Consider the following 27,001-nt stretch of genomic DNA (forward strand, 5'->3'; position numbering starts at 1 on the left):
AGCTAGCTTGTCTTGTTGTTCAACATACTGTCAAATTATATTTATATTTACTGATTCAACACAATGTAATTGAATTTGAATCTTACTAGCATAGCGTTAGCTTACTGGCTCGTAGCTGTCTGAGCTGAAGGGTTCTATGAGTTGTGCAGACTATATAAATGTCTCCCGTTGCTAAGGGTGGCAATTAGTTTCTAATGTCAGTCCTATTTACTGGAGCAGTAAACAATGTTTGCATTGCATAAGAACCTTGTGGGATGGGACTGATTGTTCCAGTTATTAGTCAAACCCACAAACGTAACCAGGGAAACATAGTTATTGTTTGGAAAAACTTTAGATTTCAATTGTAAAACGAATATGAAATATAAATTAATGGTTTGAAAAAAAGATTATTTGGCAAGTGACCATGGTATAAGCAGGTTAATGTCCTTTGAGGTGTCAATTGTCAAATATTAATGGACTTTGGCGCCTCGGACGGTTAACACCTCTCCGTCTTCCATTAATACCTGACAAAGGACACCTTGTCGGACATTAACCATTATATGTACTGCAATGGAACGTCAATGTTTATCATTAAGCCTGTTAATATTAGATTTTCGATTTGCCACACCCACATGCAAAAGCTTATAACAGAAGAACTGCAAGGCCAACATGCATGCTATATATGAGGATTCATCTGAAAACCTTTTACTCACTAACTAAAACATAATTAAGCCTTAAGATGACTTACAAAACCTTTTCACATTCATTCAAACATTGTTGATCATATTTTTTTCTCATAAAACAAATGCATGTGACTGCTGGCTCTGGGAGGAGGGACTTAACTTAAGCATTCATTTAGAGTGACTGTCATTGGATGTTCCTATCATGCTATACAGAGAGCCGAAGTCACGCCCTTCCACTTCCGTCCATGGGACCTATCTTTCAAAAAAATATGTACAGGAGTGAACGGGAAGAGGTAAATTATGTTTTAATCCCGTTTGAACTTATTCCGGCAAATTTGAGATTTGCTCTGCAAGTCAGTCTGGCGAAGAGCCCATTCAAACACATTTCCAATGTCCCCAAAATGGAGGCACCAATCACAACTGCTGAGGCGGGCTTTACACCAATCACAACCGTTGAGGCGGACTTTACGCGACGGCGAGCAGCTTTTTGTTTACATTCAACATGACGGCTACCGAAGCGCAGCGTCACCCGGATCGTTGGTCTGATTGGTTGGACTATCCAGTGCACCCAGAGGCATTTGAGCGGTGTCCGTTGGTGATGCCCCTTTGGAAATGAACTGTCAATGAACCTTTCCCAGACCCACTCTCAGTTACAACTAAGAAGGGTCTGGTGTCAACCAGGCTAGTTTGAACTGAGATTGAGCATGTTTTTTTCCCATCCCAAAATGCTGTGTGGACTAGCCAGACCTTCCTCTGCGGCGCTGTGGAGGAAGGTCTGGCAAAGTGAAACTAATCTGCTGGTTAGTCCACCCACTTTGGTCTCAATAGCACTTTTTTTTTGGCATGACAATTTGTACAGACATACATGGTGCCCAGAAGATGAATCCTACTGACTTTGGTAATCCCCTGACTGTACCTAGTGCCACAAGGTTGCCACAACTATTGGATAATTGTCATGACATTTGGTTAAAGACATTCATGTTCCCATCAGGATTGAGGGAGCTTTGGTGATCCCCTGACTTTTCCTCAAGAGCCATCGTCAGGTAATAATCTTCATTCGTCCAATACTTATGTTTAAGATCAAATACCTGCAAAAGTAATGACCTTCTCATGGTACTGCTATGCAAATGTTAGCATGATGTCACACTTAACAAAGGCAGTGAACATGTTAACATTATAAATGCTTAACATCAGCATGTTAGCATTGTTATTGTAAGCATGCTACCATATTGACGTTGGCATTTAGCTCAAAGCACCACTGTGCCTAGTGTTCATGTTAAATTGTGTTAAATTGAGTTATCATAAAGTTAACAGCATTAATATCAACTTCCCAAACCAAATTACAACTGGGAAACTCAGACTTTTCTGAAAGCGCTATAATGTATATCCGACTTGGCACTTACTAATACGTGCCTGAAAACTGAACAAATATAAAGTCCTCACATCAACCAAAGGCTGTCGTTTAATGTAATTAATCTCAAATGTAATGGACATGTCAAGGAAACATGGGAATCTTTCACATACAGTATATCCATCCCATATGATGTGCATAGCTGTTGACTCTTAGAGTTGTTGAAATGGAAACTGCTTCATGTTGCAAAACCACATCCTGTACCTGTATACAAAGTATATTCTTTGGTGACAGACATTGTCTTTGAAACTGTATTACAACTGGTACAAATGCAGGTTGAGACGATCAACCAGATCATTTTCCTTAAAGTTTGATTTGACTGGTGATTCAGGATTCTTTCAGGTCAGCATTGATTGTGGGTGTTAATGTCTGTGTGCATGCTGACTCAGTCTTCCTCTAACATAAATCAACATTTACTTAAATGAGCATTGTCTACACAGCAGCATATCAAACAGAACTGCTCATTCCTATGCTGATTCTGTTAGGTCCTTTGTTTTAATAACTCTTCGCTGTTTTATGCTAACAGTGTTAGTGGCCTCTGAATACAAGAGCAGGCTAATGTTGTTATAGCCTTAGTATCTAATTAGCATATTGGTGGCTATCAGTGTTTGGAATAACGCCGTTTAAAAGAACGGCGTTAGGTAACGACGTTATTTTTTCAGTAACGGGGTAATCTAACTAATTACTTTTCCCGTCATTACAACGACGTTAACGTTACTGGACGTTAAATGCGGTGCGTTACTATGCATTGATTGAATAAACTGTGTAATCCGAACGCACCCCTGGCTCACAGCTAGTGAGGAGGTGGGTTAATAACGAGGTAAGCGATTATGATTGGCTAAGGCAGAGTCTGTTTCATGGTAGCCAATCAGAGCCAGTATTTTTACACACATGCCAGCACACGCGCCACACACACACACACACACACACACACACACACACACAACAGCTAAACAGAGATTCAATGAAGCAGCAGAGATGGCAAGTCAGGAGCAATCTGATGAAAAGTTGGAATTTTCAAGGTCGAGATATAAGCACTACTTCAAATTCATTGTGGTCTAAGGCAAGAACGTGCATGTAATGTGTACATTATGTCCAGAAGCGAAGACTTTGTTGACATCCGTTGTAAGCCACCCTAATTTAATGAAGCATCTCACAACGACACACGCATCTACAAAGCTAGTGGCCAAAAACACTGATACCTCCACCACAGATGATAGCTCGCCATCCACTAGCAAAGAAGGACTCGGAGCAAAGTCCTCCAAGCAGCAAAAGCTAGATCTTTCTGTCTCACAACAAAAACCTATGACACAGGCTGAAGTCAACTGTATGATAGGCAGGTATGTTGTTAAAAGTATGTTGCCATTATCGACGGTGGAGGATGATTCATTCCAAGCCATTATTGCTAAAATACGAAATAATAAGAAAGCAGGGGCCTGTACGCCATGCTCAAAGACGTTTGCTAAATACCTAGATGCTGAGTATGCCAAAATGAACACAGAGCTTAAAAAGAGTTTTGAAGAGTTGGACTTTCTGTCTACAACTGCAGATATTTGGACTGCGCACAACCACAGTTACCTCGGCGTGACTGCCCACTGGTTAGATCCACACAGCCTAGAGCGAAAGAAAGCAGCCTTGGCCTGCAGACATTTCAAGGGCTGTCATACGTGTGACAGCATTGCTACTGGACTGGACAATAGCCACTCATCCTTTAGTATTTCTAACAAAATCACAGCTACTGTCACAGACAATGGTTTGAATTTTGTGAAAGCCTTTAAAGTTTACCAGCCTGTTCAGGGTGATGACTCTGGGGAGGAGGATGATGATGATGATGATGTGACTTTTGTCGCCCTTCATGATGCCTTACATGACATGAATGTGGAAGAGGATGTTGTGACTTTGCCACCACAGATGTGCATCGCACACAGCAAACCTTATTTCATGCTCTGATGTGGACAAGTGGCTACTTTCAAGGCCAGGCATAAACGCTGTGTACAGAAGTGCCACCTCCAAATGCACAGCTTTTTGGAACAAGGCCAGCCGTTCCACAGTGGCTGCAGAGATCGTGGATAAAGTCCTTGAAAGGAAGCTCCTTGTCCCATGTACGATCAGATGGAACTCCTTTCATGATGCCGTTGCCGATTGCTGAGCTGAACACCATTTCCTACAATTTTGGGTTGAAGGCCATCACAGATCGGGAGTACCAGTTCCTCAGAGAATACTGCACAGCGATGAAGCCACTAACAGTAGCCCTTGACATTCTTCAGGGCGAAGACAACTGTTTCTATGGCACCCTCCTACCCACACTGGAGACATTGATCTCCAAGACCATGGACTTGAAGACTGGCCTCCTTGGTAACCTTCCAGAGGCTGTTGTCAAGGTAAGAGCTAGTATTTCTTCAAATACATTGAATATGTTACAGGTCTCAGATTGAGTTGGTGGTCATAGTATCTCTTTTCCCGAGAACTTGACTGTTGGCTATTCTCAGAGGCGAGTCATGTATGGCCAATAGAATCTGTCTCTACTTAGGCCCAGGACTCTTTCGGTCCCCATATGACCCATATCATCATGGAGATACTTCAGGACCACAGGTCGGTACTGGGCAGGCAAGACTAGTTGACTCCTCTGGCTGGTTTTCCTGTACAGCAGACCATCTTTGAGGTGAAGTTTCCCCCACTCGTAGCCGTTTCCTTGTAGGACCATTAACTCCCCTTCTCATGTCACTAGTCAGAGTGTTGCTAGTCTTTTAGTCTGATGACTTGACTGATTGCAGGATCCTCTCACTGAGATTTGATGAGCTCATCAGAGTTTATCGTTGGGAGCAACTCTGGTGACTGTAAGTACAAATTCTCTTTTGACAGGTTCAGGGCAGCGACATAAGCAACGTCTCCTTGCTTAGCTGCTCTGCTGCCTTCCCATGTTGCCAGAATGGTGTCTCTGGGCAGCTGTTCTGTGCATGACTCTACATAGCCGTCAATGTCTAATGGCAACCTGGAGAGTGTGTCAGCGTCCACATTTATTTTCCCTGGTCGATATCTCACCTCAAAACGAAAGTCAGCAAGCTCACCAACCCATCGGTGGCCGACAGCATTGAACTTGGCAGTGCTCATCACGTACGTTAAAGGATTGTTATCCGTGTACACAACGACGTGGGTAGGTAGAAGAGGTAATCTCGAAATTTCTCACTTATGGCCCACTTCAACGCCAGGAATTTGAGTTTGCCTGAGTGAAGGTTGTAATTTCGCTCTGCAGGCGTCAGTGTTCTGGATCCATAGGCTATTACTCTGAGCTTCCCTCCCTGACGTTGGTATAGCACAGCACCAAGCCCTTGTTCTGATGCATCTGTGTGTAGCACAAAAGGGAGGTTGAAATCAGGATAACCAAGCACTGGTGGGTTGGTCTACAAGATGGTCTAGGGCTCTTTGGTGCTCCTCCATCCACTGTATCGGTGTCCTGGATGACAGCTGTACCTCTTTTCCCTTCTTTTGCTTGGGCTGAGGCATCACCGTGGCAGTGTTTTTGGCTTGCAAGAGCTCATACATTGGCTTGGAAATTTTAGAGAAGTCTTGTCCTATAATAGCTGAGGAATCCCACTAGTTTACGGACTTCTCCAACCGTGCTAGGGGTTTTCCCTCTCAAAGCCTGAATGGCCTCCGGATCCTTGGGGTCGATCCGCACTCCATCAGCAGAGACCAGCCTTCCCACGTAACGGACCTCTTTCTTGAAGAGCTCACACTTTGTTGGCCTGAGCTTTATTCCGTGCTGTTGAAGGGCCCTCAGGACGCATCTGAGTACCTCGACATGATCTTCAAATGTCTTAGAATAGCAGAGGACGTCATCTAAATATGGAATGCAGTATTCATCCCACAGGGAGTTGAGCATTTCCTCCATGCTCCTCTGAAATGCGGCTGGGGCGTTCGAAAGTCCAAAGGGAATGAGCACCCACTCATACAAGCCCCATGGAGTGATGAATGCTGTCATGTGCCGGGATCCCTCTGCAATGAAGCCTTGATGATACGCTTTTCCTTGATCCAGAATTGAGAACCAGCTGTATCCCCCGAGTGTGTCAATTAGATCTTGAATACGTGGCAGGGGGTGTCTGTCTGGGACTGTCTTTTGGTTCAGGAGCCTATAATCAATGCACAGCCTCAAGCTTCCGTCCTTTTTGCGAACACAAACCACTGGAGCAGAGTATGGGGACTTTGATTTAACAATTCACTTCTTTGTTAGTAAGTCCTCTATGTACTCTTTGACTTCTTTGTAGAGAGGTTTGGGGACTGCTGCATAGGACCGCTGCACCGGGATGTCATCTTTCAGAGTTAAGCTCATTTGGAGGCTTGGAACACACCCTATGTCGTTCTCATCCCGATGCATTTGACTCCTCATAGAGCATTTTCTTCACTTCTGTTTGTTGTTCATCAGTCAATTGACTTCCGGAGTCCGATTGGTCTGTTTCCACTATCTTGTTGATTGGCTGGATACTGCCTAACACTGTGAAGTTGCCCAATGTAATGTTGTGTTGGGTGTTGTTGCACACTGGGATTTCAACATAAGGCCGCTGGGTGTGATGAACCTCAACCAAGCCATCACCAATATCTAGCTGGTCCAGTTTTAGGTCTGGATGGTTGACCTTGAACAGCGCCACAGATTCAGAGAAATCAGCAGGTACCTTACATTTGATGTGGACAACTTGACCTGGGTGAACAATGACGTCATGCCGACCAACTCTCACAAGTCCATTGTCATGGACTGGTTCCTGGGTCTGTACAATGTTCACAATGGCCTCAGCTTTGTCATTTTCAATTTGCTTGGCCTCCCTCAGCAACTTAACAATAATGGCAATGACTTCAATTTCACTCTCCTGCCCTAGGATGAGCTCTTCGATCACATTGAAGCCCAATATTGGTCTCACGAGGCTTACACAACTGACCAGGAAGGGTACTCTGATGGCAAGATTTGGATCATCATTGCCAGGTAAGTTAAAGGTGACTTCCACCCATCCATCATATGGTATCGGCTCTCCATTAGCTGCCATGAGATCCAGTCGTCTATCTCCCATAAGCTCACACAGTGGGCGCACTTCCTGTTGAGGCAGAGAGAAAGGGTCTTAACTCCCGCCTGATATCATCATGTTTCTCACCCAAGCCCTGATAGACTGTGCGAAGGAATACATTCTGTGCTGTTCGTGCTTCATACTTAAAATGTCGGAATCCGTCTGTCTTGATGTGAATATCACTTTTTGTTTAAGCCCCATCATTCTGTAAAGAAACTGGTGTGGCGTTTCATGCTCATGCTGTTTGGCATTCATCAGTTCTTGAAACAGTTCAGTGCTGATTTTCTCTCCTAAATGTGATTGTAGAAAGCTCTTTAACTCTGTTATTGTCATTTCATCCTTGCTGGCGAGCATTTCCTTGAAGTTGCCAGGCTTTATGATACAAAACACAGCTCTGGTGATTTCGTCTTTGGTGTGTTTCTCCTTTAATCCTTGATCAATCTGTTTACTGATACTACTGTAGCTTATCTCAGATGTGTTATCCCCAATTTGTCCACCGTGGATCTTAAATTCATTCCTCTGCAAGAGGGGAAGGTCTTTGAGAGCAATCACGCTTTCAGTGGTGCTAGTGGAACGTCGGTCAGCGTTTGAACAAGGTGACTGCATGACATGTGCACTGACTGACTGGTTACTGTCATTGTCAGTAGGTTGAGTGTCGGCCGTGTGTGGGGCTAGGGGGACACTACCCGGTTTAAGCTTTTGACACAACTCATAACTACAGAGCAGTTTACTAAGCTGTGATTCAAGTGCATTTTTTGTTTGAGGGGCTAAAGCTGTTGTTGCAGTGTCAGTGTGTGTATCTGTAGTATGTGTGTTAATATGACCAACATCAGATGGTAAAGATTGCGAAACATCAGCTTCAGACACAGTAAAATCTCCCCCGCCCTCTGTAGAAGATTCACCCCGCTTACTGTTGCTAATAATTTCACCAATCATATCTTTTAGGAAAAGTATCTGCGACATGCCCTCATCCTCTAACTCCAGCAAAACTGTACTTTCCATGTATGAACAAACGTAATCCATACAGGCTTCTTTGTCATGTTTTTTTAACTTAGCTGGGTCTTGGTCCGGTGTCTGTGGGATAGCTGTTGTAATCTGGAACAACTCCTTGACAGAAAGGTGGAACAGTCCCTTCTTTACCGTCCAAACCAGCTTCTTCCTTTCGTCTGCCATTGTTTACACTGATCAGATGCCCTCGGCTCTTGAAGTCCCTCGCTCTGGCAGCAGTCAGACATCCTGGATTCTAGCAGCCCCTCGCTCTGATGACGTGCCACACACTGGTCAACAGGTTCAGATATCACTGGATCCACAATGTTCTCCAACCATGGGTGTTGCAGATCCCGGACGAGCCCCCATGAACTGTTACAGGTCTCAGATTGAGAACGCGTAAACAGATACAGTAAGAATTCCTGTAAAACAGGACAAAATATCAGACAGGAGACGAGTGCTTGCGTTCACTGCAGCTTCGCTCAGCAGAATGACGAAGCAACGAGAGAACCAAGAGTGTCCGTGAGAGCGAAGCACAGCACCACACTGCCCCCTGCTGGCAGCACCGTAATGCTGTATTAGAAAGAGCCTTGTACTCTTACCAGAAATAACTGGTAACCATTATGACTCTTATCAAACGTTTTTCTCTCATATGAATAATATCCCACAATAACACAGACAAAATTACATAAAATGTGACCATACATTTCGTGTACGTCACTAATACATACTCACATACATGAAATATGTATTAATTATGAATTATGAAATCAAAGTAAAATGAATCTCTTAGCTCATAATGTGTAATGCTGTGTGTGTGTGTGTGTGTGTGTGTGTGTGTGTGTGTGTGTGTGTATCTGTCTCATTTCAGGCAATCAAAACCAGATTTGGAAAGGGAAGTTTGGGGTCCCCTGCTGGAGCTGCTACCCCCGCGACCCGACCCCGGATAAGCGGATGAAGATGGATGGATGGATGGAAAACCAGATTTGCAGACGTGCTGGAAAGTGACATTGCCGTCTTGGCTGCGGTGACACTGCCTACATTTAAACTATGTTGGCTGCGGACACAGGAAAGGAAGGACAACGCCAAGGCAAGTCTGCTGGCGGAGTGCCGGATAGGTGCCCAAGATGAAGACCAGCCAACAGGTACCAACGCACAGCCTCAGCACCGACTCAGCCATAGAGGATGAATTCTTTTCCTTTGAGGATGAGGAGTACACTTATGCTTCTGTGGAAAGCCAAGTCGCTGACTATTTAAAATCAGGAGCACAAGGGATGGATACGCTTAATGGATTCCCACTAATAAATAAAATTTCACTCAAATACAATGCCACTCCATCCAGTGCCCCAGTAGAGAGACTATTTAGCCTGGGGAAGCTGGTCTTCACCCCAAAGAGAAACTGGCTGACAGACAAGAGGTTTGAAATGCTGCTGCTTCTTAGTTACAATCAGTGGTTTGAAGGGTAGGATGGTTAGGCTACATGGGTTAGTCGGATACACGACGGACACATGAATAGATGAGTGTCTTAGAAGGAGTGTTTGGATGGGTAGATTAATATCTAGGAGCTAAAGTTCAATCTTTAAAAGCACCCCATCTTGTTAAACTGTTTACTTTTTTTAATGAAGATAAAGAAATACAGCAGCCTATGTCTTCCAGACTATTATCTCAGGTTGTTAGAGTTTGATTTATTTAATTTGCTACAGTTACTGCAAACACACTTTATATTATTTAAATGTTTACTTTTGAAGAAAATATTTGAAGTACAGAATGTCTACCAGGTGGCTATGTGGAAGGGCTGTATTGACAGAAAGCTGAGAGAAAACCTGGTGAGAGGATTGTCATTAGACTGTGCGTGTATGTGTGCCTTCTACTGGCTTGCTTTTGTATTTGGAGAGCATTTGGGTGTTTCCTTGCAGTCTTTTGCATGTCTGAGTGTAGGTATGTGGGCTGAGGGATGGGTCATTAGATACTACAGTAGTTCTATCCGTCAGACAGTCATCAGCTCGATCACAGCCTAATCATATAGTGGCTTAAAAGGCTTAAAGAGAGAGAGAGAGAGAGAGAGAGAGAGAGAGAGAGAGATGCTTAATTGCCCTAAGAGTAAGACATTAACCCAGTATCACTGCCTCATCTGGATCACACAACAACATTGTCAGCCAGCCTCACCACAAAAGTGTTATTCTCATACGCGGAGTTTGCTGGGGGGGGCAGGGGGAGCACTGCCCCCTCCCCGGCGGCTGAAGCGGGTAATTGCAGTGTTTCATGGCATGACCAGATATTTTATAAATATTTTAAATAACATAAAACAACTAAATGGTGGTAGGTAATACATCGGATTTAATATAGGCCTACTGCTTTAGTAAAAAAATTAACATTTTCAGGGCTCTGGCTCTCACCTGAGACCATTGTCGACGCATATTCAGGACGCAAAAAACGAAAATTACTTTTGCACTAGTCTGGACATCTTACCGTGCCAACGTTGTAATAAAGGTTTCCTAAATGCCATGTATATAAATTTGCTGTCAACTTACTAATTGATTGCGCGTTTTCTGTAGATTTGGACTTTTATACGTTTTATTCCTCATTGTTTAAACGGCGAAGTGGATCTACTGATCGCTGTGGATTACTTTCTTTTCGTGTCATTGGATTACAGCAAAATACGGATCTTTTTTCTTAACGTGTCTTTACGTTTTATGGTGTGACTGCGCTTGGTTTCTGCGTTTGGAGAGGCATCTCAACAGACTGGAGGTCCAACACTGATTGTTCACGGTTACATTTTAGTTGAATTTAAGTGTCGGAGCAGTTTGCCACCGTCTGTCTATTGCATTCCAAGACAGCCGTGCCGCGATTGGCTTTCATAAAGGCAAATTGTTAAATTGTTACAATGTAATTTAAAATCTTCTTTAAAAATAAACATATGTTTATTTAGCATGTTTGTTTTGTCCATATGTGCTCGTGCTGTGTTCCCCAAGTGGTTGGCCAGGTCTCGGCTTCTTTTTTTTTTTTTTGTTGCCCCCCCCTGGCTCGAATGTCAAACTCCGCTTATGGTTATTCTGTAATCACATGTATTCCTTTCAAAGTGGGAAACTGCAATTTAAGAAATGTGATTGCCCATTTCCTGTTAATCTGTACTGGGATGTCTAATAAATGCAAAATGCCAAGACATTTTGTTTAAAACAGGACATTGTATACACCTAAGGTACTAACCACCCAGTAAAAAGATTATGAAAATAAATTACACTGGCATTCAGGTCCTAAACTGTTAGTGGACCAGAGGAACACAAACTGAGTCTCTATTAATTGTTTTTTTATTTGCAATCATAGTGCAATGATGATTTATATGAAGAAATATCACAAATTAAAAGGTAGGAAGAACTTACATTTTTAAACGTGGGTATTTCTTTTAAGAACACTTCTCTAATAGCTTCTGTCATTGAACATGCCCTCAATTAACCCAACTCCAAATCCGGGTGTGAAAACAGGATGACAATCGAGATAGCAATTCATTTACGAAGGGTTGGGAGGTTGAATTTATTTAGGGGTGGGAAAAAAATTATCAGCAAACTGCTTATCCTAATACAATAAACCAAGTTGCCATCATTAATGACACAGGCAACATTTTTTTAATTACAACAATTTAACAGTAGGCCCCTTTTAGCTAAGATAGGGGTTATTTTGACACTTTTTGACAGAGCAGCAACCACCATGGCATATTTTTGTTGTTTTGTATTGTTTTCATTCTAGGGTTATATTTGCCTTGATTGACAGGTAACTGCGATGTATTGTTGCTGGTTCAGGCAAATTCCAATGCAGTCCCACAATGTTGGCCAGATTTTGATTTTCTGGCTTCTGACAACTGAAGACAAGAAGTAAACCCAAATCCAGCCTTCAAAATGTCTCTCTAGATTCCTGTGGGTCACTTCACATGTCAATATTGAGTGAAATATACTCAAGCCGTCTTCTCACACGGGCCACAAACATCAGGCAGGACACCTCACACCCGGACACTCCCTGTTCACCACCCTCCCCTCAGGCAGACTGAGACCCCCCCCAGTACACGCATAAATAGACTCCAGAACAGCTTCTTCCCCAGAGCTGTGAACGTATTACAGAAATCATACACACATCCACACATACAAACATAAAAACATACATACATTCCTTGCCCCCTCAGTGCAATCGGACTCTGTGTAATAACTGCTGTTTACTGTTTTCTAGCTATTTATTGAGAACATGGAATGAATGTGTATGTGCGAGATGAATGTGTATGTGCGAGATGTGGTTGGGTGAGAATGTGCTGGTGTATGTGTGTGTATGTATATACATATCTTTATTTTTTAAATCTTTTTATTCTATGCTGCTATTTGAAGTGGATGGCTCCAACAGAATTTCGTTGTACTGCATACAATGACAATAAAGATATCTATGTATCTATGTATCTATCTATCTATCTAAAATGTAAGTACAATATTTTATACAAAAAATCCTTATAGCCATGCTGAAATCTATATAGGCTAGCCTTGTGTCACTTACTTTGTCAACCAACATGGAGCTACTTAATTGATCTCCTGTCCCAACCTAATCTTATTGATATTATACTCATTATACACATTACCACATGACCTGTCTTCACGGCACTGTGGATACATAAATACAGATACATTCAAGGAAAAAAATGCTCCGGGTTGGTTGCATTTCTTTAAACCAATCACAATCGTCTTGGGTGGCGCTAAGCTCCGGAGGCAGCAATGGTGGCTCCGCAAAATAGTCTCGGGAAGGAACTTGTTTTGGTGGAAAATTTGCACCCCGCAAAAGAAAACGTCACATACAATATTAGATGAAGTTAAATGTTCACACAATACAGTAACGTGAGCTATTTAAATTAGCTGGATACATGGTTAAATGTAATTTGCTCTTACCAGTGTATCGCCGTGTGTACTTCCTCAGCAATCGGTCCCAAAAAATGCCTTAAACATATTCTTTGAAAATCTTTACAATCATTCACAGAAAGAACCAAGCAGGCCTGCGTTATTGCAAAATCCAAATATCCTTCAGAACTTGCCATTTTCAGCGTGTGGCTTGCTAGCTCAAAGTTTATTGTTCCCATTGGGAATTTCAGGCAACTCACTGTGAGAATAAAGGTGAGGGGCAAAGTCTGACATCTGGCGCGGCTTTATCCTGGAAATACGTCCGTTGATCCAGACCAATGATTGGACAACAATTAAACGGATTACCTCTAAATCTTCCTTAATGACGATCGGACCTAGGCAATCGAAGTGGTCGTTCTGTGAGTTCATCCCATCATATCTGACCCTAAATGCAAAATGGATGAAAGCTGACATCACTAGCAAAGTTACCTCCGCATTTTTATGAAGCCTGGTTTGTACTGTGTTGGGATCTTTGTGACTCCTGACAGTAAATGTTGTAAATGTAGAATATTGATGCTAAAACAGACCTAAAGGTGAGTTGCTGAAAGAGTAAAAATGGACATTATTTAGGGTAAATAGGTGACGCCAAAGCCCATGAAACACTATACAAAAAGAAAGTGTAAACTTCCAAACACAGGTTAAAAATACAAAGTTTTAGGATCTTGACTGGGTCACAAAAAAAGCAGAAATGTGGGCATCCTTGTGAATAGTTTGAAGGTGACATAGACCTTTGAGAATTGAGGCGATGTACTGGTGTCCTTGTGCAGATAGTGCTTGATTTATTATTTACATGCGCTAATGTGTTTTTTGGACATCTCAGGAGGAACTGAACTAGCATTAAGCTTTCTTGAAACCACACACCGAAAACTTAGGAGTGTCTGTCTTAAATCATCTCGTGTCTCGCAGCCTCAATCTGTCGTGCACTAACCAATAAAGCAGAAATGTCATGAAAGAACATTTTCTTGTTAGAAGGAGTCGAGGGACAACAAAGTTGATCTGAAGTCAGCTTAAGGAATTTCTTTTATCATAAAGTATGATATTTTTATTAAAGCCTTGAGCTCTGCTGTCGGGCTTCACGAAGGTGAACGTGTTTATTCGGACACAGAAGTGTATTTGATTAGTTGTTTTGTTTTTTTATTTTATGCAGGACTGTAGATATTGTGTCTCCACGGAAATTTTCCTAGGATTTTGGCAGTTTTTGAGACATGAGGGGAGTTCACATACTTCAATTGAAACCTACTTATGGTGGGCAATTTACAGGCTTATTCCACTATTTGTAGACAAAGTATTCACATGTTATAACCTTCAGGCCATCCAAAAAAAACTGATAATGAATTGAGTACTTCTGCACCAGAATGTTATTTTTTGCAGTGTGGAGAAGGCTTAGTAACCCTAACCCTAACCCAGCATGTCAATCACCATATAAGGAGATGCTGTTTTTAGAAATTATCTAATTATCTATTGTCAAAATTGCATTTGGTGTGGGTCTGGGCGTGTGTGTGTGTGTGTGTGTGTGTGTGTGTGTGTGTGTGTGTGTGTGACGGGGACAGATGATGCAGATCCCTCCCTCACAGCCTGTCTTGTCCAAGGACAGTCTTTTCTCACAGAATCAATGTTTTCAATCTGGTCATTACCATTTCACCATCAACAGCATTGTAATCAATATTTCTGCTTTCTTCTATAAAGGTGTTTTGTACACTCCCACACAGAAATACACACTGTGTATTTGATTTATTGAAGTCTTTTCTTGTCCCTCTGTGACCTTGTTTATTCTGTAATCATCATCATAATTCTTTCCGTGTTTAATGGGATTATCGTCATGTATTTCATGTGACCCACAGGCATTTATCTCCATTGATGTTCAAATATCTTCTACGAATGACTTGATTAATGTTGATTATAAATTATTATTATTATTCAATAATGCCACTGCTTTTATTAAGTCTGTGGACACTATGTAATGAAACTCGCTTTATAAATATAGTTAGCTTTGAGCATGGCCAGGTCTATCATCAGGGTGTACTTGGTGTGCACCCAGGGGCCCAGCTTGCTAGTGGGCCCTTGCATTAAACCCTTGTGTTGACTTTGGGTTACATTGACCCATTTTAAATTTTTGTTTTATATCAGAAAATATGGGACGTAGAACTAAGCGCTAAAAATGTGTAGAAGAAAAATTTAAAAATTTAAAACGTTGGAAAAAGCAAAAACAAACTGTGAAAAAAAGGCGTCAAAAACGTCGAGAAAAAAAAGAGAAAATAAATGTTGCTTATAATTTACAACATTCTTTTTTGTGGGCACAAACTTAACCAGTGTAAAACACTCATCCTTACTACGTTTGTATTGGTGTAAAATATAAATAAACGGTTAACAGGATTATTGTACACAGACCCAGGGTTGGTATTGTATACCCACTGAGAGGATTTAAAAGGTGTATACATTATGTAGAAGGAAACAATCTTGGGTATAAAACAGGAAGAAATCTCCAACAAAAAGGACTCAAAACACTTTTATCCTTTTACCAATATCTTGTTTGTTAATGCTTGGCTGGGGCCCTTTGATGTTACACACCCAGGGACCCATTAAGCCTTAATCCAGTCATGGTGTTTAGATATTAACTGGTGCAGACACAAGAGGAGAAAGAGGAAACAGAGATAATGGTTGACCCTCTGGCTTCCTGTTTGTCAAATAATTGATTTTAAAATAATACAGTTTTTTAGGGCCAAAATACATTGTGGATCTGCTGCTCTTTTATGAATCGTTCAGACATCTCAGATTGTCATGTCAGATCACATCATGATTATGTACCACATATCTGGGGAAATTATCGTATAACTTGAGATCAGCTCCAACTCTCAGTTCTTTTAAATCAGGGCTGAAAACTCTTCTCTTTTCTCTTCTGTTTGGGAGAGCATTTTATTAAGTTTACTTTTTATCCGTAACTACTTTTATTCAACACAGTAATCGCGCTGTAATTTTTGACTGTGGAGTTTGCAGTGCTGCCTGAACTTTTGAAGATGTTTCAGGGAAGTTGCCCTGGCACGGCCTACTGACTAGTTATCTGCATGTCGATTTGGCAGCTGATGTTGTCAGAAACTTTCAGCAAAGCCGGTCCACAAAAAAGGCATCTGTGACATGGTATAGCTATTGGCATGATGGGACTCTTTTTGTTTCCACAAATAATTTCAAATAGCGTGTGTTTAGGTGTCCCTAACAAAATATTCTATGACTCCCTCGAGGTGCCTTTAGTGGTACTGTCAGGTCTGGACTTCTCAGTTCAGTCAGAGGCTGACAGAGGTAAGCAGACACAGTGGTGTCCCAGCTGAAAGGTTGCCTGACAGGGGCAGAGCTGGGCAGTGACTTCTGGGGCTCCAGCCCCGAATGTTTTCTCAGAATCCCCTGACTCTTTTAGGTTTTTAAAATACCTTCAATTCTATGCCATTACTAATACTACTATTATGCTATTTCTTAAATAAATCGAATACAGTTGAGTAAATGTTCTTTTGGGGATCCTTGATTTACAATTACATCAGCCCAGAATATTATGGGATGGATTCAAATGTAGCAGGTTGTAGCATTCATTCTGGGAACTGTACTCCAGCATAGTAACAAAAATAGGTTTTAAGATTAGTAATGCTGTTTACGCCAAAGTCCTACCCTACCTATAATATATAACTTAATAATAGTAACATCGGATAGTTTTTGCCTCTTTTTAGGTGTCTGGAGTGAAAATTAGTTATCCTCAACGTTGGTTGTGTTCTGGTTTTAGAATAATGAAGACAGTTGGAGAACAGTTAGATACAAAATAGGATGTAGGCTCTACAGGATGATTTTTTTTCCCTTGGCAACTATCATGTTTTCCTAAATGATGTACAGATTTTTAGGCATTTTATTATCTCAAATCTCAATTATCCATGACTTAAAAAAAAATGTAATGGCTAAAAAATCTCCTTGGGGGAGCATGCCCCCACACCCCCCTAGATTTAGGCTGAGCACCGAACGTTTACAACGTCTGGCTCCTACCCCTGTGGCCCGAGTCACAAAAGATAGAATTATAGCTAAATTGTCAATCGAATAATCATGAGAATTTGTGTATTGAGGGATGCTGGTGAGTAGTCCATTTTTAGTTTTTACTTGATAGGCTTTTTACACTGCAGAAGTTTGGGTATGCCGTAGCAATAAAAGCACAGGTGCAACCAATAACACTAAAGATGCCAGCCTTTCATTTAGGTGTTCCAATTCCAGGGACTTCATGTTGTTCATGCCGGCTTAATTTACTTGAGACACTCACATGGAATGGAGTCATCTTAAATGTTGTTAGTTACATATGTGATGTTCCTGCTGTGTGTGCGCCACAAATGTGTCAAAATGTGTGCTGTGAAAAAGTTATATATAGTCGGTACAGGCAAACAAACAAGGGCAGGCAGAGGTAGTCTAATTGCAGAAACTAATTGCAGATATCGAGCAGCTGGGTAGGGCAGGTAACAGGATCTTTCGGGATTTAAAAGCTGAGCTCAATCTGTGGCTGCCCCACAAATGAACCTCCTCACACAGCTTGCGGTGAATTTGGGCAGCCCTCCTCAACTTGTAACAACAAACATTTCCAAGTTAATCACTATAAAGTTGACCTGAAAGACTGAAAATGTGCAAATACATATAACCATATATATATATATATATATATATATATATATATATATATATATATATATATATATATATATATCATAATGTCTTTACAGCACAAAAGGACCAGATTAGTAAGAAATACATCTATTTAAGAAGACAGTGTTGATTATTAAGACCTTGCAAACACTTTTTTATTATTGATCTTGTTCAAGTGATATATTTGCCAGAGATCAATGAACGCAGTTATGCAAATACCTGGTAAATACCACATGGTCAGTTAATATATCCCAACTTCACAAGTTGATGAGGATTGCCTGAATGGTTTATTAAACACAGAAGTCTGCTAAGCTTGTCCTCCAAACAAGACTACATTTAGCAGCCCCATTTTCCAAACGAGACAGACCTTACAAATACAGACTTTGGAACCATCCAGCCCTTGAATTGGCACACAGTAAGAGTTTAATTAGATGACCTAGAGGCAGAGGAGATGAAGCACCTGTCGCCATGACACATTGTTCACATGGGTGTCCCTGTTTGGGATGGAAGCTCTAACCCTGCAGGATTATGACCAATCTCTACGCATTGACGAATAATTGTAAATCTTCATAATTGTACAGTTTTTGCGCTACTGATTCCTCACACATTTGTCTCCAGTGTTCCAAGGACTGATACAATACTGGAAAAGGTTCTCTCAGGGAATCCAGCAAACAGCAATTTGCTTAAAGAGCAGGAGGTAAGACTTATAAAACTAACTTTCTGTCATATTTGCTGAAACTGACCCTATGTTTGAGTAGAACTACATGAAGCAGGTCATTTAAAAAAGAATCCGGCTCCTCTGGCACCACCTACAGCCTGTAGTGTGATTTGCAAAAATCCACCGCTCCCTGTTCAGATGCACCAATCAGGGCCAGGGGGGGTTGTCTAACTGCGTGTCAATCACTGCTCATGCACACACATTCATTCTCCCTTGTGGGGGGAGGGGCTTAGGAGACCGTTTTGGCCTTTAGCGGAAAAGGGGGGAGGGACTGAGAAGTTGTCGATGTTCAAGTTTTTTTTGCTAAGTCCTGCAGTCCAATGCATATGTATGTGTGTTATTTACCTGTCTGTACCAGCTGCTTAAAATGATTTACAAATGACAAATCATTGACATTGATTGAGTGTGGAGAGGAATAAAAACAGCATGGAAGGAATTAGATGTAAGGGTAAAGGGAGTTAAGGAAAATACTGTAATCCACTGAGGGAGATGAGTGTAATCTGGCAGCTGTGCAGGAACAAGCAGATGTCAATGTTCTACCAGAGTGTTTTAAATTCTAAAGTCTCACCTGTCTGCTGCTCTGAACCCCAGATTCCTTCTGCCCCGATTATGCCTATATCCTTAAGGCAATAAGGAAGATATGGGAGGAGATAGATGGAGAGATGAAGGGAGGGATGGGTGAACAGAGCAGATTCAGAGAGGAGGTGGAAGGGAAAGGGTGATTGGATGTGGGAAGAAGAGGAAAGGAGGAAGGTTATGGTGTCAGGGGAGACAAGAAAGAGAGGAAAACAGGAGAGGGGGGCAGTGGAGAGAAAAGGCTGCAGCAAGGAGGATTGGAGAAAGGAAGAATATTAGGTGGGAAGACGGGGGTATGACAGTAAGATAAGGGGGAAAGGTTGGGATGTAATGGGGAAACAGATCAGGAGAAGTGGGGGACCGATCCCAGAGGAAATAAAAGCCAGGAGAAAATCCTCATTTCCCATTTTCTACTGTGGCAGTTTTTCTCTCTCTCTCTCTCTCTCTCTCTCTCTCTGTGTGTCTTAAACAAATGTTCACAAACACACACACATTCAGATAATAAACACATGAACCAGACTGTAGATAATTGCCTCACGGGAGAATGAGAACCTCATCTCTGGATTGACAGCTGGACTGGTGTGCATAGCGCCAGAATGAGGAATGATTTAGATAGCAGGGCACCAACACGCACATACACATTTTACATGACCACAAACAAATTCACACAGATATATAAAAGCTCATCATGTATATAGATACATACAAACTCATACACAGTAACGCAAAACACTCTCTGATGCATGTGCTGTATGCTGCATAAGAATGCATCAACACCAGGGGCGATTCTAGGATCTGACCTTGGGGGGGCTCAGCCCCTAATGAAAAGTTGATAGCAGTTAAGCTAGGGTTTTTTTTTTTTAAACCCTTAAATCATGACTTCTTGTGAGTTTTGGGGAAATAAATAGACAGATTGAGACATGCAATTATGACAAACTATCAACAGATTCAAGGCATCTGCTGTGAAAAAAGATGGCAACTACAAAGCATGATTATTGCAGCACACATACCCAGGGGCGTCGGACTGGGGGGGGGGAAAGGGGACTGAGTACCCAGGGCCCTCATGTGAGGAGGGCCCAAAAAGATGCTAGAATGAATAGCTTTGGATGCGGGGAGGGGCCCATAGAAAATGTCTTTCTACAGGACCCAGAATTTTGAGCTACACCCCTGCACATACAGTACCTTGAACTGGTAAAATAAGCCATAACATATTTTTAGACAGGATTATTCATGTTTTTTTCTGCTGTTAATTTTCAACTTTTTCATTTACATCATTGATCGAAACTGATATGGTTATACAGCTAAATGATGAATAATCTAATCTAATAATGCCTCTGAACCAGATGGGGATAATCCAACATCTCTTTTTCTTAAGAGCCTAGTCCTCCATGAAATGCATATGTAAATATAATGTGAATGGACTATTTTAAGTGTTTTAAATGTTTTTGCCCATACAATATATGTCCACTTTCTCACCTGGTTCTTCCAGGTCCCTCTCTTTGTCCACTCTCTCTCTATCCCCCTCCCTCCGTCATATCACTGACAATCACATACAAAACATTTTGTAATCAAATAGGAAATAATCAAATAAAAGAGAAAACAAAAGTAGTAGTCCTACTATATATATATATATATATATGTCTTATAGGCTACCTAGCCATTTTCTCACCTTGTTCATCTTGCTCTCTCTGCCCTTCTCCCTCTCTATTCTCCTCACTCCTTTGTGCTGTCAACCAGGAGGCAAATGTAATTGACTAATCAACAGAGAATGCATCGTGTAGGCTACCCAAAGGTTATACATTCACCTATGTAAAACATATGTGAATATGGGGTTGCTGTTCAGTGCAGTGGGATAATGTTAAAGTCTTATCTTATACTTTCTCACCTGAACCTGGCTGTTTTCTTTAAAAAAAGAAAGAAACGTATATTCATCTATGGGGAAACAGACTGTGAGTCAGGGTTTGTTGTTCCAGTGTTTCAGTTCTGATATGAATGAGTCTGATGATCCGTCAGGTCGAATTATTTATTTTTCATTGGCATTGACAGTTAAAAATAAGAAAGTGTCTGGTAGGGAGGTAGCGGTGCTCAAGCCGTTACGGCAGGCTATTAATAGCACACTTTAAAAACTCGTTATAGGCTACTTCTAAGCTACATTTGCCTACAGTTAGCAATTTTGTCTAACGTTGCACAACAAAATTGGACTCCGTGGTGAATAAGCTAGGCTAATTCAGATATAATTGCCATCATTGTGATCAGGGAATCACAGATTGGTTCCATAAATATTACACCTGTAGCCTACTTAACGTGTTCATTCGATTAGATTTAATTTTCACTCCATTAGCCATACCTTTTCAGTGGTTGAAAGTAGCCATACTCTGACAACCGTTCCCCAAAGTTATCTCCGCAGACTGAAGAGTAGGCTGAGGTGCCCTCGTTCAGGGAATCGCAGACAGGCTGCTGACTTTAGGCTATAACTGAGCTGAGCCTGTCGTCATTTATCCTATTCCATCGCTAAAATCAGGTTTGCATAAGTAATAACGTTAGAGCACTAAACGATTTCACAAAATCACAATGATAAGGACTTTATTTTCCAGGGGTGCTGAAATGATTTTTAGGGGTGCTTCAGCGCCGCCTAAGATCAACACTTACAGCAAAGTGGACAAAATTGTCCCTTATGGGAGATGAATGGATAGATGGAGTTGATGAGTTGGTGTCCAGCCTGGGAGAATACCTTCAAATGATTAGTTACAGACACACACATATACACACACATATACACACACACACACACACACATATACACACACACACACGCAGCTTAATGAAATCGACAGCAAGCGAGCAACCTTTCATGTCAGCATGATTAGATGTGCTTATTTGGCCACGAAAGCACAAATACACACAGAGATGCACATGTTTAGTCATTTGACTCTCAGCATTCACAATCAGTATGTCAGTGTGGAGACACACGACTCATCAAAGTCTCATTTGAAAGGCTGTGAGCGTGAATCCCATGCAGCGGGTTTTTAGAGATTTTATAAATTAAGGGTCAGACTGCCAAATTATGAATTCACCAGGCATTGGAAGTAAAAGTCATATTGAATCACAAGTAACTTGTTTATAGGACAGTTCCAATGATCAGCAATGATACCTTATTAAGGATTTTGGTCTACTTTTTTTTTTTTTTTGCAACAATATTAATGTTTTGGAGCTATTCCAACTCATATTTTCTAAATGTTTGCCCTAGCTGGGTTTTACAAGTATGATTAACTGCTTGTCAGCATATGTTCTCCTCTACCTACACACGCTACACTACCATTTAATTTCTAACAAACCAGAATGAAAGTGTAAGTGGGCCATTTTCACATCTGTAGTTTTCATCTTCTCTGGTGTCACAAATAGCTCACAAAGAAAAACGGATTATTAGTTAGGGTACATCTCATATGTAATAAAGAAGTCATCAATAGCCAATGACAGAGGAGTGGAACAAGACAAAACAGAGACGTCTTCTAAAGTAAAATTATGTTTCACTTCCATAATTCACTTCACTTACATGTTAATAAGGATCTGCCAAAATGCGCAGAGTAGGACACAGACCTCTGTTTTAGTTCCTTTTCATTTTTTTTATTGATTGGGGAAAAAAGGCTCTCATATAGATGATGACGGGCATAGGCAACATGTTGGTCACCAAATAAACTCAACTTTTGAATTTATCCTGAAATTACACACTGTTCAAATCCTGTGGTTGGTCCGTTTTGTTTTTATGCCACAAACGAACCGCACCAGATTTAGTTTGAAAGGCCCTCCTTTTCAGTACTCCTCCATCTCAATTGTTTGGTCTGCATCATTATGCGTTTGATTGACAGCTTTCACACAAACCGAACTAAACCAACAAACGCATCAGAGTTTCTTGAACCACACCTTTTTTAGAAGCCGGACACACACTTTGTTTTGGCATGTTGGTGATGTTACATGATGAAATACTCTCTAGTTCATCTGAAGTACTTGCTCTACATCTGTTGTAAACATGCCCTTAATTGTAAGGCTCACAATTAAATTATAAACATATAATTACAAACACTTTCACTGTACAACTCAGTGTCTCCATCTTGGCATTGTTGGGTCTAATTATGAGGCTTCTATCTAATCTTGTTCAAATATGTGACTTAATTGATTTTTACTGCATGGCTCGTGCAAAATCCTTAATTAAAATCATTCAATCCTTCCTTGCCCCCGTTTGAAAAACTCCATAGATGTGTTTTGGAGTGGCTTCCTATAGCTAACTCACATTATGTTCTCATTTTTTAACAACGCACTTTGATGTTGCATTGACATGTCTCTTGTGACATCTTCCAACCATTTTCAGTGTTCTTTGGTCCCATCACAGTCCCATTCAGTTATTCTCAGTTGGTCAAATAAACTGATGAAAAGGAGGACACGTTCAAGAGTTCAGAACCTGTTCAATGTCAGTGTGAACAAATCTTAAGGGTCATCAGGGAGATTTATTGTGACAGCACATCAGATGTATTCTGTAATAAAAAATAAAAGAAATTGAGAGAACATGGTGAGGCGAGGGGGATGGATGAAACATCTCTCATCACAAACAACTTCAGAAAGTCACTGAAGCACAGAGACAGAGAGTCACAAAGAATGAGAATGAGGAAAATCATCAGAGACAGAATGAATATACTAGAGACACAAACAAGAGGTACACAAAAGAAGAGTAACACAAAATAGGAATGAGATGCAGAGGAATTTTGAGAGCAGAAGTAGGAGTGCAAAACGCAGACAATGATACAGAGAAACAAAGAGACAGGTGAGGTGTTAAGTACTGGTAACTGAGTTAATGTCTTAAAGGATGTGTGGTAGCTTACATTTCATTTCAACAAAAAAACAAAAACTCATCTGAGTTGTTTTCGGAAAGCAGGTATTGCTTGTTGCACTAAAAAAAAAAAGGCTGACTTAGTCACTTCTGTGTGAGAATTTGTTAGAAATTCACCTCACCTTTCCTTTTGAAATGTGTAAGAGTAATAGCTGTGGTCTTGTGTAAGTAATTTGTCCAACTAATTAAAATGCCAGATGCCTCATCTTTGCAGCAAGCGCCGTTTTAACATTCTGGACAGGACTACAAATGAAAATGAGTCAATCTTTGCTAACTCATGGAAATTTACATTTTTATTAATGTTGAATAATTTGCATTGTTTGTGACAGATGGGTAAATACGTGAATGCAAATAGAAAATAGCAAATTGAAAATGAATTGACTTAATTAGTGTTTATTGTGGTTCTCTAATCAAATGATGCAGGTTAAACACAAGTGCAGGTACACACATTAAGGGGAGGAGAAACTACAAATAGGTTGATAGATACGCTATACATACAGTGTGTGTGGTGCATTTCACTGCTCATTGTCAAAATCTTCTACTGCTGACCTGAATACCTGACTTGAAAGTCAGGAATAATAGTCACAGTGACAGGAAACATAAACATTTCAAGCCATTGCGTCCTAAACAGACAATGATTTTTTTTTTTTTTAAACATCACTCTCGCATGTACTGCACTGCCTGCCACATATTAGGGGAAACACAGCTGTCCCTGCGAAACATGATCCAATAGCCTGGAGACAGATTGAAACACCTGAGCCCCTGCACACTGCTGCTGGTACAGAGAAATGTCACATTTCAAAAAACGCTTGTGTCTGTCCAACAATTTCAAATAGTCTCATTTATGTGTTTTTATTACTTAAGTGGCTCATTTAAATACTTTCATTTCAATGGGCGTGAGGAATGACAATAATTATCATATTGCTGTTGGCAAAGCTGCACAAGATGTATACTAAAATCTAACGGACGTGAGATGCTTCCCAATGTTTGGTTTGTATGTATTAACACAGGCTGGAACTTTTACAATTTTTGTGAGACATGTTTTGAAACTCAATATTTTTTCTTTCTCTTTTAATTGAGAGAGAGTGAGACTTAAATCCAGAACATGCCTCTGAAAACAAGGAACGGTGTACGTGTTGCAGCCTGGTGTAATGTAGACAAGGGTCATCCAGTTATGTGGCATTCTGCCTGATGCAACCGGGTGTGCCCTTATTACCTTTAATGAAGCTGAGTGTGAAAAATGGATTCAGATGTCATGGAGATAGCTCAGTTGTTGTTTGGTCTGGTGATGACAACTGAGCTACTGTATGTCTATGACATTTAATTAAGCAAACTGCATCTGCTGATGATGTTAAAACAAATGCTAAAAGGTGGACCTTGAGTCAGGATTTTTGTTGTCAAGCATTTAATCATACCTTCGGGGAACACATATGTAAATATATTCAGATACCAGGACATAGCATCCAGCTCACTGCATTTCAATATTGAAAAAACAGAATAAGAAAAACAAGGAACAAAGAGTCATGTAAAAATGTAAAATCATGTAAAAATAATAAAATAGAAACAATTAGACATAGAGAAGGGGGTGGTGAAGAGAGAGATAGACAGAATAGTGTTGCTGTGTCAGAGAACAGGGGGGTTTCAGAGAGAGAGCAGCAAAAATAAGCAAGCGGCCACTGGCCAGCAGGAAAGTAAACTGGAAAAGATTTCCATCTGTTCAAATGTTCAAACCCACACACATGTATGATTAGCTGTGTGTACATCAGGGCAATGTTTATTTTTATTTCACAACATGCACTGCATCGGTGCAAAATGTAAAATAAATAAATAAATAAATACACTGCAACAATCGTTTTCACAAGCAGCAATTATCCATCGGACTATTAAATTAACTAAAATACCCACCGTGGTCTCCACATTCTTGAACGGCAGAAACGGTTTTTGCTTGTTTGGGATTCGACTGGCCAGCGTTTTTGAAAAAGTTAAGCAAACTTTGAAATTTTTCCCCTGAGTGAAATGAGGCTAACAGCAATCTCAACCAGCACAAGCGCTTGTGTCACTTGAAGTGCAGCGCCGCGCTGTTGAAGTGCCTCCCCTCCCTATCTCCGTCCCTCTCCCCTCTCCCCCCCACCCTGAAAATTCACCTCAAAACGCAAAAATGCAAACACAAGATTTTTGTGGAACTTCAATGGGGAATAAAGACTAACAAGACAGATAACAACATTGGACACTACACAAACAGTAAGTTATTTTTTTCATTTAGGTGATTCATTTTTCATGGTGACACAGGAGGTGCCGGGTCCAATAAAAAAGGTTCCGGAGGTACCGGCTCAAATTAAGCCCTGATGATTAGGGTTGGGTACCGAAACACGGTGCCAATAGGGCACCGGTGCCGACATAAACGGGCAGTAACAAGACCGAATAAGAACGAAAATTTCGGTGCCTCATTTCAGTGCTTGACTTTACACTACACTCGACAGCAGGTAACTTTAGCCTACCTTTAGCTAGCAGCTGGATTAAACACTGTTAAAACGCTGACAGTTTACGTTAAGCGGTGTAAAGTCTGACTGTATATCACTGTAGAGGTTTCCAACAGCGGGTCGTAACAGTCTGACTGCAGCTGCCGTTTTCAGAAAAACAACACAGACGGTGCATTCACTTAAAACAGGTAGCCTCGTGGTGCATTCAAAGTTATTGTAAAATACCCTTTTCCCATCTGGTGGTTGTTTTTGTCGTTCAACGGCAATTTACTGGTGAAATAAGTTATTGTTATAAGTTATAGTTATTACATTATTATTAAATCTTTAATTTTGACCATATGGCCTTAGCAATAAACAAGCTGTTCTTTAATGTCGCCGACTGTTTAGTACCCTTCTTTTTTTTCTTTTCTTTTTTTTAACTTCATTAAAAAGTACCGTTTAGGCACTGACACCGTTTTAAAAGTATTGCTTTAGCACCGGTATCGGAAAAAACCCAAACCATACCCAACCCTATGTATGATGCTTTCAGTTATATACACAGATAGTAAAAAAAATACATAAAGACATAATCAAGCTGACTAAAACACAAATGTATACATGCACACACATGAACACATCATGAATACTCATTAACCGAGATG

This window comes from Sander vitreus, chromosome 16 (assembly GCF_031162955.1).
Source record: "Sander vitreus isolate 19-12246 chromosome 16, sanVit1, whole genome shotgun sequence".
NCBI classification, from domain to species: Eukaryota; Metazoa; Chordata; class Actinopteri; order Perciformes; family Percidae; genus Sander; species Sander vitreus.